Source organism: Phoenix dactylifera, unplaced genomic scaffold, assembly GCF_009389715.1.
Source record: "Phoenix dactylifera cultivar Barhee BC4 unplaced genomic scaffold, palm_55x_up_171113_PBpolish2nd_filt_p 000750F, whole genome shotgun sequence".
Lineage (NCBI taxonomy): Eukaryota > Viridiplantae > Streptophyta > Magnoliopsida > Arecales > Arecaceae > Phoenix > Phoenix dactylifera.
Genome location: NW_024068122.1, coordinates 195,893 through 211,729, shown reverse-complemented (window position 1 = coordinate 211,729; position 15,837 = coordinate 195,893). Strand labels below are relative to the sequence as shown.

General features: G+C 38.3%; 1 long non-coding RNA gene across 3 annotated transcripts; it reads left to right on the top strand.

Annotated features, from left to right (window-relative positions):
* The first annotated feature begins 2,360 nt into the window (after positions 1–2,360).
* Positions 2,361–10,872, top strand: LOC120107069. 3 transcript variants are annotated; one of them, XR_005509029.1, is made up of 7 exons: positions 2,361–4,181; positions 4,262–4,554; positions 6,575–6,668; positions 6,770–6,877; positions 7,169–7,535; positions 7,615–7,701; positions 10,476–10,872. It is a non-coding gene; the product is annotated as an uncharacterized LOC120107069 (long non-coding RNA). The 3 variants fall into 3 exon arrangements; XR_005509030.1 differs by having other exon boundaries at positions 4,262–4,583; XR_005509028.1 differs by having other exon boundaries at positions 4,262–4,597.
* Positions 10,873–15,837: the final 4,965 nt, after the last annotated feature.

The window sequence follows — 15,837 nt, the reverse complement described above, 5'->3', positions numbered from 1 at the left end:
GAAAAACATATCCTCTGGAATTCCCTGAGAGAGTCGACTCCGCTCCTTCAGGGGACGTCTCGGCTTGTTTGCACTTTATGCATGGGGACGACTCCGCTGTCTCAGGGTCGACTCCGCTTCCTTATCACCGAAAAAACCATTCTCTGGAAAACCCTGAGAGAGCCGTCTCCGCTATCTTGGGGACGACTCGGGAAGTCTCCTTTTTACTTGCGGGGACGACTCCGCGTACAGTGGGGACGTCTCGCGCATATCTCTTGAAAATTGCCTTTCTGCCGCCACTGAGAGAGTTGACTCCGCTACTGAGAGAGTCGACTCCGCTAGCGCGGGGACGACTCGGCAGGTGCCGGGGACGTCTCCAAGTGTCCCAGTTCTTCCTGTTTGTGCCAGAGACGTCTCTGAAACTATCCGGAGACGTCTCGGCTGTCCCTGATCTGTTTTCTTTAACTCAAAATATTCTTCAATAAATTCATAAAAATTATGGGAACTTGCCTAGACATTTCTTAACAATATTCTCAATTAATCACATGAATTCCTCAATTAAATTGTTAAGATAAATGGAATTATACTATAGTGTTTTGTATTCATCAAAATCCATTAGGGGGTCAACATGGGAGCCATCGAGGGCTACACAATACTCTTCAGTATGGCCTGCACATTGCAGAGGATCTTAGTTGAACAGGAATGGGACTGCCATATTGTTCAAGTGCGTGTGGCACGAGATGCATGGGTGACAAATATCTAATGTTTTTATCGAGTGGAAGTCAGTTGTTGGGTGTACACTAGATGAGTCTGATTTGATCTGCATTTTGTGTTGATAGATGGGCTCCTGATGGCCCTCTCTGCTGGGCCAAATCCACCAAGCATTTTTCATGGTCTGGTTTGTATTTGGAACTACTTCTTACTTTCCTTTTTTTTTTCTTTTTTTTATTTTTCTTGTTAACTCTTATCGTTTTATTTATTTCATTTATTATGAAATGTAAGTGGGCTTGTTACCATCTTGCTCATAATACTGTCACTAATAGATGATCTTTTCATTATTCATTTGATTGTTTTTTCAAGAATCCAATTGTTTTGTTGAATCTTGAGTTTATTGTGCATTACATGTTGCTAAAAAAAAATTTTACTTGGCCTCTAGTAGAAGACGAACCTGATTAGTAAGTAATTATCCAATATTCTTTTTTAAGGAAGAAACCATTGTATCAATAATGCTATGCATTGCTTGTTCTAAGTTTCCGATATTATTGCTATGACACCATCTCTGCCTATCTATTATCTCATTGATGAATGAGATCATGTATTTTTCTGTTTCCATTTGGGTCTACCTAGCATGAATTTCATGTCATTATCTCCTGGTTGGCATCTATATATTAACCAAGATATAATGTTGACCAAATTTTCAAAACATCTTGTCTCCTTTTCCTATATATACTTATTAGCTATCTCGTTCTTGATTTGTATTAATAATGGCTGCAATTCTCTAATTTTAAAGAACTTATTAGCACTACAACAAACATATGAGAAAAACATTCAATATCAGCTTATATCGTGATCTCACTAGAATTTCTTTTAAAACCAATTGTATCAAAAACTCTAGATCTCCATGTGTCATTGCACAATTCGGGGAATAACATTTCCTCCTTAAAATACCAAAGACATCCAAAAGAATTAGCATACAAAAAGTGGAATTGTGACTCCAAGTCTTTTGCACATGCTGCTTTTTTTTTTTTTGGTAGAGTTTAATGATTCTAATTTTATTTTTTACCTGAGGTTATTACTTACCATCCGATCAAGATTACCACCAACGAGGTAAACTTTCAGCTTCATCATACCGTCAGTTATGCGGCCCAGGTAAAATCATAGCCGTACATTTTTTGAACGTGCATGTCACGTGTCCCATAATGGTTAATCGGTTATGCCGTGTATTATTGTCGCCGTTGTTGCTCCTGACTTCAAAATAAAGGAGCCTAGCGGCGTTTCTTGAGCACGGACCGGCGGCGAATTCTTTCAATTTATCCCCCAGAAAATTGCCGACCGCCAAGCTTAGGTTTCTTTTTTCCCTCCAAATCGCTTCCTCTCTTCTCTCTACTCGGAGCCCTCTGCTCCCCTTCTCATGTCTCTTCGAAGACCATCCCTCCACCCGACGCCCTCGGTCCGGCCGCCATCTATGGCGAGCGAAGGAAGACTTTGCTGCTACTCGGTACGCCTCTTTCTCTCTCTCCCCCCTCCCTCTCTCTGGCGGCACTGGAGATCGCATCGGCTATATTGCCATATCGGTAATATGTGTTTACTCCCCTTTCAGATGTTTTAAGGATGTATATAAGTTTTGTTTTATTAATCTAAGCTGAAACTTTCCTGAATGATCTTTCCCATGCCTTCTTTCAATATCTGATCTTGGTCTTGGGTGCTCATTTTTGTTTATATGGTTTTTTATTTGCGCTGATGAGACTATATGAAGATACTTCTTGGGATGACACGAAGTTGGTGGTAATTCTGTTCTAGCGATGCCATAGAAAAATATGTATAGACACAACGCAGTGCAAAATGTTGAAAGAATATAAAAGAGAAAAACAGAAAACAACAATGCAAGCGCTGTTTTAGAGTGGTGCCTCAGAAACTGAAGATTGATTCCATAGCAGTAACTTTGTGAAATTGACTGTAGATATTTGCATATTGTTATAAATTATTTGTAGAATTGGAGAGCTTTAGATGTTCTGGAAACTAGCATGCCATCAATATAAATGAAGAAAATCAAAAAAATATTCAATTTAGTGTCCTTATTATGTACTTCTCAGTATCAAACAAAGCCAAAGCCGTGCAATATTATAAAATGCTGTTTGTTTGTCTCCATGATAAGACAAACTTCAATTCAAATTGCTTTGAGTTGTATGAATTTTTTTTCATGTTTTTGTGGTCAGAATAAATAACACGTTGTAGAATACGAACCAACTTATCTTTGAGAGAACATCCAATATTAGTTGAAAGGTGGACATTACTACCTTACCTGCACACATGTTTTGGAGTTTTCTGGATGATGTCTTGTTTTCTCAAAATATCATTTCTTGGCTTATTCAATGTGCCTAAGCATCAATGAAACATAGTGATGAAGCCTTTCAGATTCACTTGATATACAGAGCCTGTTAATCTTGGATTTTGAATCCAAGAAAATCATATTGATCATGTGGACATAGTTCATGTCTTATGACAGGTGTAAAAAATTTGGTAGATTATTCACTTGAATCCAGTAAATATTTATAATTATAATACTGGGGCAGTCACATTGGTTGTTGTAGTTCATATCTTGTTAGAGAAGGAAACACTTTAGTACTTTGATCAATTGGATCCAGTAAGCTCATGTCCTACTTTGCCATTTAGCTTTTTCTGCAAACATCTTGATAATTGCCTAATTAATTATAAGCGAGGTGTTACTGATGTCATTTAACTATTCAGTAACTTTACTATGATAACCTTGATCAGATGAAAGATGGAAATCTGACCAAAATTTGTATTATTGATGTTTTGGGTGCATGAGAGTGTAGAGTCCAAGCTGATCCCTCAAAAAAATTGGCATGTATCTTCATGGTGTTTAGGCCATGTAAAAGGATGAGTCTCTATAGCCCCATTTGTGTTGGGGGTTAGGATCCTGTTCGCTGATGCATTCTATTGGAAACCATGAAATCTCTTGAGAATAGCTCATGATCTTCGTTATAGATCTTGCAATGTGCTGAACAACTAAAGAACATGCTCATAGTTCCTAACATAGTTTGGTAGCTTTCTATGTCCCATCCACTGTTGACTGCTTTAAAGGATTCCTGCATGCTACTAACAAACATTTTTTTCCTAAATTTTCACTACTTTGACATCAATGATCTTCATATCAACTTTTATGCTGCCCCTTTTCTTTTTTGATCTTTATTTTTTAATTATTCTCTTTTTGAATGAATTCTGCAAGAAAATGAAGGGGTCGAGGTCCTACACGGTGCCTTGATGTATGGAACAGTCCTGAGGGCCAGCGCTTACGTGTTGCTTTCAACAACCTGGGCTAGCCAATCAGCCTGAAGGCAGCAAAGCTAAGCAACTTCTTGGGTACTATAGCATGAGATGGGCACTTGGCGCCCCTTAATTTTATTGATTGGAGGGCTATGCCAGATGGATATAAGGAGAAGATGTGGCAGCTTGTTGAGGTATCAAAAGCAACATATTTTGTTCATTCTTATTTTTTACCCCCATTATTTGATTGTGTGATTTCTAATGTCTTATGTAGTCAAAGTTTGACATTGACCCAATTGGTAAGGATTGGGTCTTGAAGTCCTTGGGTACAAAATGGAGGAACTGGAAAGCTAAGTTAAAGGCTGCAAGTTTGACATTGACCCAATTGGTAAGGATTGGGTCTTGAAGTCCTTGGGTACAAAATGGAGGAACTGGAAAGCTGAGTTAAAGGCTGCCCATTATGATAGTCACAAGACTGATGAGGAGCGGCTGGCGGATTGTGATGAGAGGGTTGTACGAGATCAGTGGACATTTCTCATGGCATATTGGAGCTCTAAAAAGGGGAAGGTTTGAGTTGAAGTTTACTGAATGTTTGTGTAGGTTACATGAGGTGATTCCATGAGTTTGTGTACATGCATATATTTTTGTTAGTTATCACTATTGTTAACTTATTAATATAGTTAAGAGTTTGTTACTAACTAACATTTTGATTCCTAAAAGAAAGGCTTTTTGCTGATCCCCCCTCTGGTGAAATTTTTCAATTCTGTGTAACTTTTGAACTATTTGACCTTGCTATCTGGTAGATATTTACAAGTATGTCTTGTTCTGAATTTGTTCCATTTCATCATGAAGTTGAAACATGGATTTGCAGTTATCTTAGTCCTTCTGCTTGCCATTTTGACATATGATGAGTGCTATATTTTGTCAAAAAAAATTGGTGAAAGTTAAATGCCAGGGGACAGAAAGTTTGAGTTGCTTTATCCTGCATTCAAAGAATCTAATAACTTGAGTTTTGGGCGTCCTTTGTGATAAAAGAATCGATAGACCACATCGGAATGCCAATAAAGAACGTGTGTGATACTAGCAAGCATTATTGGACATCTTCTGTCAAGAAAAAGCATTATTGAACAATTTCCTCATTCTTCTCTCCATGTCTTTTAACTATCTATATTTGTTATCATTCACTGCAATTCTAGCTTTGGTTCATGGGTGAGTCATAGGTTTCAGTTAAATGTCTATTTTTATTTTCCCTTAAAAACATAACAGACTCTGTCCGCTGTTATGTTCCCCAAGAAACATGAGGAATGACATAGGTATTTTCTTTATTAATACATATAATATTTTTTTAACCTAAAAGTTTTATTATATCTAATCTCACAATTGAGGATATGTTGTCTTTTGTATTACAAAATGGAGAAAGAATTAAACTAAAGGCAGATCGTACTTCATTGTTGGCATCATGTGAAACCAAGTCTTCTTCCTAGTAAACCTCAACCAAGTCATTCATCAATTAGATTTACAACCATTTCACATGAGATTTTCTCGATAATACTTTAAGGTAGCTTCTGATGATTTGCATCCTTTTCCTCCAGCTGTAGTGTGAAGCTAAAATAGCAAGGGTCAACCCATCCATATTACTGGATGCGGAAGTAGTCAGATGTGCGACCCATAATTGGTGACTAGGGGAACAAAGATTTGTAGATTGTATATTGGGCACCAGTGGTGCCTATTGTCAAAAACCTGTGCTTATCTATATGCAAGTAGCCTCTTTTCTGCTGCTGAGGTACTATGAAATTAAGCATCTTAAATTGAGCTCGCAGCTATTGCTTTACAGCCTGTCATAATTGGCCTAATTGTTCCTACTTCACCATTGCCTATGAAAACCCATATTCTTTGAAGGTCTTTCTCAAATTTTCTTTAGTGCTATTAGTCCATTTTATGCCCTTGTCTTTACCTTCCAAATATTTCATGATGGCCTGATCAACCTCAAAAAAATAAGCAGAAGTGATGATGTCAGATTGAAAATTCACACAAAACTGTTACACAACTGATTAGTAGTTGCTCCTTTTAAACTGCCAGTTCTGGCTACAAGATTCGGAACAAGAGGCAAGTAACACATCACCTGTATAAATTTTATTTGCAATATTTTTATTTTATTAAAACATTTCTCATTCAATTGACAGTTAAATTCTTATTTTTTTATTAGGTTTTTCTATTTCTCTAGTTAAAATCTTAACATAAAATCAATGAGATTATATGTTTGAAAGTTTTATATAAATTTAAAATCTTGCCATGTATATTATAATTTGCTGGTGTCTTTTTATATAATTTGAGCACATCTTCCATCTCTTTTTTTTTCAGCAATATCTTCACATAACAATATTTGAGGGCTTTCTGCCTAATTGTCGTGAATTCTGAAACACCAGTGGCACATACAATATAATGTTTGTTTCCAAGATGATAATAAACTTTGATGTCTTACATGATCATTTTTTCTGCTGAAAAGGCAAAATCTACATTTACCTGTATCTTCTCGTTCACACTGAAAATGGAAACATGACAATTATGCTTGCACCCTTGTTTGTAGGCACGTAGTGAAACCAACAGGGCTAATCACGTGCATCTGAGGTTTGGCCATACTTCTGGCACAAAAGAGCTTTGCATGTATATGTGAAGAGGAGGTAAGCTTGTGTACTTTGTGAAACCTATATCTGTATGCATGCCATCAATATAAAAAGATTTACATCATAACTCAGAAATTCATTGTTGTTTATATGAATAGTGGGCGAAGAGGCCTGATAGGCAGGAGCTATCTCAGGTGGAGCTTTTTGTATTGACCCATACGCACAAAAACAGGCAGCCCGTGGATGGGGCTTCATTGGAGGCAATTGTATGTTTAAGCATTCTAATTTGCAAATTTCTATTTAATTTAACTCTTCCACCCCAACCCCCCTACAACACACCCCCCCCCCCCCCCCCCGACACACACACACAGCCACCCAAAAAAAAAGCAGAGTGGCCTGTAAGCACCTACAAACATATTTGAATTACTACTGAGTTGTTTCTAGTTTTCTACTGTTCACAACTATATCCATGCCATGGCCTCTTTTTGAAATCTTGGGCATTAGCTTATTACTACTTGTTCAACTGCATTATTTGGATACTTTGGATTTTGTTGCAGTCAAAACTTCATGAACAAGCAAGACAGCTAGCTGAGAGCTCACATGGTAGCATTGATTGGGATTATGGGAGAAGAAAAGCCTGGCCATCTGCATACATATGGTTTGGGTCCTTCTCCCTCTGATATCTAGGGCCCACGACCAACCCCCAGTGAGGCCATGAAAATGGTTTCAGAGGCTAAGACGGCTGCTGATGAGGAGGTGCGCATGATGAAGGAGAAAATGAATGCTATGGAGCAAAAATATACTGAGATGCAAACTCAGATGACTATGATGATAACAAGAATGGGGGCTATGCATAGGAGGTTCCTTGATGAGCAGTTATCTGGTAATACAGGTGCACCATCAGAGCCTTTGGGCTCCAGACAGGTAAAAATTTAGCTGTACTTGAATTTACCAAATGTACTATTTTGGATGACATGTTTCATCGTGTGTTTCTTCCTGATAGGCTTCCGACCCCTCCAGTGCTCATGAAGCTTTGCAGCAGTCGCAGGTACACTCCTTATTAGCACGTCATGCAGATCCATCTGATGAGGTGACTATATTTGTCTAGCACTTTTCTATTCACTTGTATGTGACAGTGTAAAAATTCACTTATTGATAGTCGGTCTTAATAGTTGAGAGAAAAATAAGTTTAAAATCTGGATAACATGAGATATTCATATATTTTATATCTTTTTGGAATCATAAGCTTGGTAAAGACGCATATTCATCTCTTTTCTTCCAATTATGGTACTGCTCTTTAATAATCTAGCTTACCTATTGGATTTCTTGGAGACTTACAAGATCCACATATGAATTATGTGATACATATCTGTCTATTATAAGGGCAAAAGTTTTTTTAAAAAAAAAATAACTTTTCAGTCTCTTGATTGTTGATTTATTCATCTTTATTGAACTGATTTTCTACAATTGCAGAAGCTAAATTACATTGTTTGTTCATATGTTCGGATTTGGGGATTCAAAAATACAGTAACCATAACCATGAGGTTTTACTACAATGCAAGTACCTTGAGCATGTGCAAGCACCTTTTCATCTAATTTTTATAATGTTATCTTAGGTCTTTAGCTGGCTGTTGAGGCATTTGCATGTGCAGATGTTATTTTTGAACTTTTCTCTCTTTAAATACCGTCTGCTATCTTTCCTGAGTTGACACGATAAGTAGATTGTGGGTTTCTGCATCTACATTCCATTTCAAAGCTCATGGTTGTAATTTAGGTTTGAAAAACTGTGTCCAACCAAATGGGGAAATGGATTTCAATTTTTTTTCCCTGTAAGATATTTTTTGTTCGAAAATGGCCATGTGAAGAATGTCCCTTCTCCCTTCCTCTTCTAACCTTTGCAGCTATTTGCTTAGCTGGAAGAGAAGGTTGCTGAGATAGTCTTCATTCTTATGAACACCTGGATTTATATGTATTCTGGTGCCCACTTATAAGTGTCTCCCTGCTCATTAGGCGAGATTTTGTCCCTCATTTCCTTGTGTTATGTGCATTTTATTTAAACCTCTTTGGCATTCTAGTTTCTTTTTTGTGTGTAGGTCTAGGACTTGATGGTATTGTGTTCTGTCTGTCTGTCTCTCTCTCTCTCTGTGTGTGTGTGTGTGTGTTTGTGTAATAGAGAAGAATCACAACAAAAACCCCTTCACATGAAAATAAAAAACTCTTGACCCCCATAAGACCCAACAATTCACCCAATTGCCTTTTAAGACAGCCAGCTCATCTTCCCCAGAATGGAGGTAGAAGATGATACTCTAATTCAGAAGTTGGTAAGAGGTCTGTAGGAAGAAGGATAGGAAAGGAGGGGAGCCTGGGGCATCCCAGAATTGCAGACCTTGTCTCTCATGAGCGGTGAAAATAGAGCCTGGTTAGAGTGCCTCCCCTATCCTTTAAATTGATGGATTCCCAGTTTTGACTCTCACTGTTGGAAGATTATTGAACCTGCTTGGTGGAGGGGCAGGGTCTTTGATCCCAATACCCTTTTGCAATGATGCGGGTGAGGTTTAGTTCAAGGATTCCTCAAGTACAGGCCAACAAAGAGCCACACCTTTTCAGCTACAAGTGCTCCAGATCACGTAGGGTGATGGAGATGACGATGGCCAACAACTGTATTTGGCACTTTTTTTGTCATGCCAATATCGATAGTTCCTAAGTAATGTTCATTGGTCCTTTTTCTGTGTACACTTATGGGGTTTACTTTTAAAATTTGGGTTATTAACTTATTGTAATTTACGGTTCTTTTATTCTAACATGGAGAGATGTAAATAGGGTTTTGGAGATGGAATTAGGTGTTGTGTAGGTCTATGATTTCTTGCATGTAAGTTCTTTTTGTTAACGTCTTAGCTAAATGTGGGCAAAGCCATCTAAAATGTTCAAATATTGATTTATGTCATCTGCATATGGAATTTGCTTTCATTTTTTTTTCCTGGAAATCATGTGATTTTCTGTTTCAAGAGGTGAAAACATGGGAGTTTGGATACTTCTGATTCACATGTAAGCTGTATGATGCAACTAACTATTGAAAACTCCTTTTTTTGAAGTTGTCTATTCCCAATTTGTTGGTTATGTCATGCCTTGAAGCAAGAAATAGTTCCCTTCTAATGTTATTTTTTCGGTTCAAAAAAAATGCACTAAAGCACGTGCAGCACCTGGTACCCCACATTATTTAGCAGACAATTAGATGTAGGATATGATTCTCCACCACCCTCAAAATCATACGAGTCACTTCTTCATCCACCATCTTTCTGATATAATGCCCTTGTTGAAGATCTGCTTCTTGGTAGGGATTGTTTTATGCTCTGTTTGGGATTTAAGAAAAAGATGGGTTACATATTTGCAAGTACAATACAGAGGATGGAGTAGGTTTAGATTGTTGTGCTACTCATAACATAATCTTATAATCAACTACCATAAATATGCTTAATGTTAGCCATGGTGCAAATCAATGGAAAATTTGCAGCCAAATCATATTTTATTATTTGACATCCCATCTTAAGAAAAGGAATTATGTAATGTGAGCCAATTGTTTGATGCCTCTATGTATTCTTAGTGCATCTTAGAATTATTTTAAAATGAACAATGGATAATTTGTGTTTTATAGGCAAGAGGTGAACTTTCTTGTGATAACTTATTTTTGAGAATGAAACTTTTGGCGCCCTTTTTTGTTATAATTTTTTTGTAATGATTTCTGCAAATTGTTGGTTCTTTTTTCCTTCAATAACTGTGGGTCTTGTCGATCTTCAATCAACCTAGATTTCCTGCTATGGAGACTGTTATAATTTTACTCACTTGACATCGATCTGTCAATTGTAGGGACGGCCAACCAAGAGGGGAAAGACGCATCAGGGTCGGGTCCTTAGGGCAAGGTAATTTGATGAATGCCTGCAATATTGAGGCAGAATGAATTCTTTTGGGCAAGAGAGGGTAGAACTGACACTCAAATTTCAGTCTAGTGCCAGTGAACTTCAGCTCAAAAATGATTGGAGATGTTGCTGGAGCAAATTGTTGCTTGACCTTCTAGTTGCTCATTAATGTTGCATTTGTGATATGTTTACATAGATTTGCACAATATCAATATCTGATTTGAATGTAAATGCTTCTCCCAATCGGACTTTGTACCAACTGCTAGCAGCCTATTTAGATGACTACATATACGTCCTAGTGATGTCAGATTTTTGCGATAAGGCATGACCCAGCTATTCTTTTTTTACGTTTGTGCCTGTGTGGATAAAGTTGCAAGTCTTTGTTGTTATCACCAGTGATATTCATCATGACTTTTTTTTAGCACAAGTGGAGTTAATGAATCATTACTTCGTTTACAATCACTGCCTTTAAGGCCAACTACCTCTCATCGCGTCAGGCATGAGCTCATGATTTGTGGGCATGACTTGGGTAAGCTTCCGGTGCTTGTCAAGCATCTCGCGGACTTAAAATTATGTGAACTGCATGTGATGCTCGGGTATCGTCATTGCTTCTTTCCTCCCATCTAGTCATTGTGAGGTGAAGCAAGTGCAGGATGAACGGAGGATTGGATAGCTTTATATATGACAGATTATTGGGAAGGAATTTTTTGGTTTGATCGTGCTTTTATGCTGCTTTGATTAAGAGAGATTTTTATTGTTTGACTTTTTTTTGGATGTACTCATGCTAGATGGGTTTGATTCATCTTCATCAGAACAGAAAAACAAAAAAACAAAAAAAGCAAGGGCAGGGCGTGTGGTATAGGTGCCTGGGTGACGAGTCTCTAATTCCATAATTTTATTGAGTGATACATATGATGCGGTTTGTATTTTGTGTTGATTGATTGGCTGTTCTCCTTGGACTAGATCTAGATGCTTTGGCTGTAGGTTCCTATCTTTTTTTCCCCTTTCTTTTTCTTATTTTTAATTAATTTTTTTGTTTATTCTTGTTGTTTCATTTCATTTATTAGGAAATTTGAAAGGGCTTGTCATTGTCTTGCTCAGAAAACTCACTTCAGAAATTTCACTGTCTCAGGCAAGAAAATTTTATAATGGCTATTATTTGACCTTTTTATTGTTCATTTGACCGTTATTTTTCCCCTAGGCTTATTGTGCATTGCAATGTTGCTAAAGTAAAAGTTCCTAGTCTCCACTAAAAAGCGAAACTGATGGTGCTTAATTATCCTTATTAAGGAAGAAGCCCTTGTACCAATGGTGCCGTGCGTCGGCTGTCCCAAGTTGCCCGTGATATGCGACGCCACCGTGTCCCCTACTCCATTGCCTGCCCGTGCGGTATGGCAGTGCTGCATCTCTATGAGTAGCCCTGTCCTTTCTGAGAAGCGTGCAAAATCCCTGCATCCTCTTAAACAGAGATGATGATTTAAGTTTTAGAAACCTTATTAGGTCTGGAGAATCGGAGGATGAGTGAGACAGCGAACAGAGAGAAAGCCGGTGCTTGCCGAGCGGCACCCTCGCCACGGCTAAAACAGGGGATGGCCATGACCGGTGGCTCCCAGATGGCGGATGCTGCGAGTCTCAGAGGAGGAAGTGGAGAACTCGACACTGTCACAAGGTTATTACTTTCCCTGAGGAGGCGTCAGGGACATCAAGGGCAGAGTGGAAACTTGCCGACGCTGGAGAAGAGACTGAGGAAGGCGTTGATAGCCTCTGCTCTGAAGAACATATGGAGGCTAGAAAATGCATTGAACCGTGGAGACGATATTTTCAGGCAGCCGAAACACCCATCCGACATGCAGCCATTTGGGATCGGTTCCAGGATTTCCCGATGGAGTTCCAGAAGAGGGAGATGATCTTGGAGGCCTCTTCGGTATATCTGGATGACCTAAACGCTTCAACTAGATTTGGTGCTTGTCGATTCCAAGAACCGCTGGCTCCGGGGGTTGATGTGGGAGGGAAGGGAAGAAGGTGTTCCGGCTGTACCCTGTGGGAGGATTGGACATGGTGCTACTGAATGCTGTTATGCTGAGGTCGAGGGGCCTACTGCTACGGCTGACGACAACCCGCCGGAGTTGGGAATGGAGCCGGGAACCTGTCAACCAGTAGATGGGGATCTCCCCGGCGCTTCACCGCCGAGGAGGAGGGAGAAAGGGAAGTTCGTCTGCTGCCATGGCTAGGAGCACAGAGGGTCAGAATGGCCAAGAACGGTATCGAGGAGAAGACCGAGTTTAACGCGGACCGAGCATAAACAAATCGCCGAGACCTATCAGGTGACGTGGCGCAGCGGCCCGGGGGTGGTTGGCCGTTAGGGACTTTAGGAAGAGTAATGCTAGGGTAACACGGATACTTAGCACAAATACCAAGATGCTGGCTCCAACCCCACGTATTAACTTTCTTAGAAAGCACTTTTTGATCCTCAAAAATTTTTTTTGGGGTGAATATAAATTTTTGATAAAAAAATTAAAAACTTATTTTAGTTTTAGCAAAAAGCTGAAAACGCCTAATTAGAAAAAATTCCAAAATAGAGTTTCTTTGAAAAAAATATTTTTAGTATATGTCGAAAAATTATTTTAGATTTACAAAATTTTCTTTTTAAATCAAAATACTCATGATAAAATTATATAATTACCGAAAGTGTCCATTTATATCATAATTCATAAAGTAAAAAAAATCTGCAGAAACCCCAACAAATAAGGAACCCTAATCAAAGTATTATATTATACTATAAATATAATATTTTATTATATTAGAATAATATTATATTACATTACAATAATATTATACTATATCATATATTGTATTAATATATATTATATTCATTATGCTCTGTTATATAATACTATCCAAGATCCTTTATAACTATTTTGTTATACTAAAATTACTTTCTTAGTTTGTTTGCCAAATACATATTAAAGCTTTACAACACTTTAAAAATATAGTTACAAAACAATAAATAACTTTTTATAAAAGTTCTACTTCAAAAATTTCTACTGCCAATAGTTTTGCCAAACGGGATGTTGGTCATCGCGGTGATGGAACGATGAATTCGTTTGAGTAAGAGAGGGTAGAACTGAGAATGGATCTCAGTTAAATGCTAGAGACCTTTCGTTCCAAAACAATCGTGAAGATATTGCTGGAACAACCGTTTCTTGATCTTTGATTGCTCATTCATGTTGCAACGTGACATGTGTGCTTAAATTTGTACATCATCATCTGATTTGAAAGCGATTGCTAATCTTTTAATTTTTCATTTATTTTACAGAGTATGCAACGAGGCAAATGTTGCTTCTTTAAATTGGATTTTTTATAGGTTTTTTTGGGACAAACTGCTAGCAGATTGTGATTGGGCAGCCTCTTCACGTTTAATAAATGCCTACATACACATCCAATGTCTCAGATTTGAGATAAGGCATGGCAACCCCGGCTCCGTGGATAATAAATATGCGAGTCTTTGTCATTAGTATTAAAATATATAGTACAATAAAATTTACATAAAGATGAAGTTATCGATACCATCGAGACAACTAGAACCAGCCTAATTGCAATCACAACAAGAATTGTGAAGAAGATCCAGTTGTGCTCCTCGCTGCCCGCGAATAGAATCTTAATTTTCCAAACCCAACTGTAGATATTTCACAACAAGAATTGTGAAGAAGATCCAGCTGTGCTCCTCGCTCACGAACAAGATCTTGATTTTTCAAACCCAAATGTAGATATTTTCGATGGAAAGATCTCACAAACATTTTTGGATGAGTTGGAGACTAAGTTCATAGAATGTCCTTTTATAACATGCCTTATCCATCAATATCAAAGTTAGCTAGGAAGACTAAAATACACATTATTTTCACTATAGTTATTTAAAATTTAATTTTATTGCAACCATCCTATAATATATTCGGTCACCATAAGGAGGCTTGTTTTGGATCAAAATCTAGATTAAATTAAAACAACTAAAGCAAATCTCATGACGTGGAACACAACCTAATTGGCTCAATCGAACAAAATTTCAGCGGTCAGCTCAGCCACTGATGCAATAGATATCATTTACGTCAGCTGTGGTTTGCCCCCTTTTTTTTATTATTATTTTTGGGAGAAGAAGCGTAGTCAATCGTTCATTCGTCCACGAACCGTCACGCATGAGCTCGTGATCTGTAGGCATGACTTTGGTGAGTTTCTTGTGCTCGTGAAGGAACCTGCATCCCTTTTTTTTTTTTTTTTGGGTAAAACTCGCAGCCTTTAAATCACGTGAACCACACGAGATCCCAGTAATTGCTTCTTTGCTCATGTCATGGTCAGCTTGGATGGAAACTCTCGGAAGAAATTCAAATCATTGTTTCAGTGTCTCACACGGACACATTATGTGAAAACTTGTACCAGCATATATTTTGTCCGCATCAATTATTTGTCAAAAAAAATTAAATATTTATATAAAATTAAAAAAAATAAAAAATATTTTTTTTTGCTAGACCAAGTGATTCAAACAACAGGTGTATGGATACACCCGAGGTAGCTCCCCATCTCTCATCCACAGAGTGCTGCTAGCATGGTTAGCCACGTAGGTGGTCATCCAATCTGCAGTTCCGTTGGCTTCTCTAAATACATACTTCATCTGGACAACTCCTTCGTCCCTCATCATCATTTAGATATCGCGAGTCAAGAGATGGCCAGCAGCAGCAATTCTTGGATCTCCTGAATCCAGCTGATGATCGTAGCCGAGTCACCCTTTAAGATGACTGAACTAGCTGAGAGCACGTGTTGATCTAATTGCTGAAATTTTGCTGCAACATAGGCAGTTGCCTGCGGTTGCCCCCCGGACTCCTAGTTACCAAGAAATCCCATGGGTTTTTTTTTTTACTATCTGAGATAAATCGAAATGTGGATTGGTGTGGCTGGAGGTTGGCCGCTGAGGTGATGGCTGAGGTCCCAAACAGGACCTCACAATAACTGCCTTTTCAGAACAAAAGAAGGTTCTCTTCACATGGACTTTTGACCAACAGAGGGCTAAATGGAACCGGATCCTTCAGACCAAGCCACCTGTGGACCGTAACGTTGTCCAAAGCCAGCAGTTGATGTTTATGCTTACGGGTGTTGGATCCGCTCCTTTAGCCGCAAACAGCGTGGCGTCCCACCACGTGATGATTCGCGGAAACATCGCGTCCTCTGCGATGGGTGGGTGAGAATATCTGGAGCCTCATCCTTTCATTCATAGGAAATAAAAAAATATTTTTTGGGTTTTGCTATGGTAATTTTTTTAACAT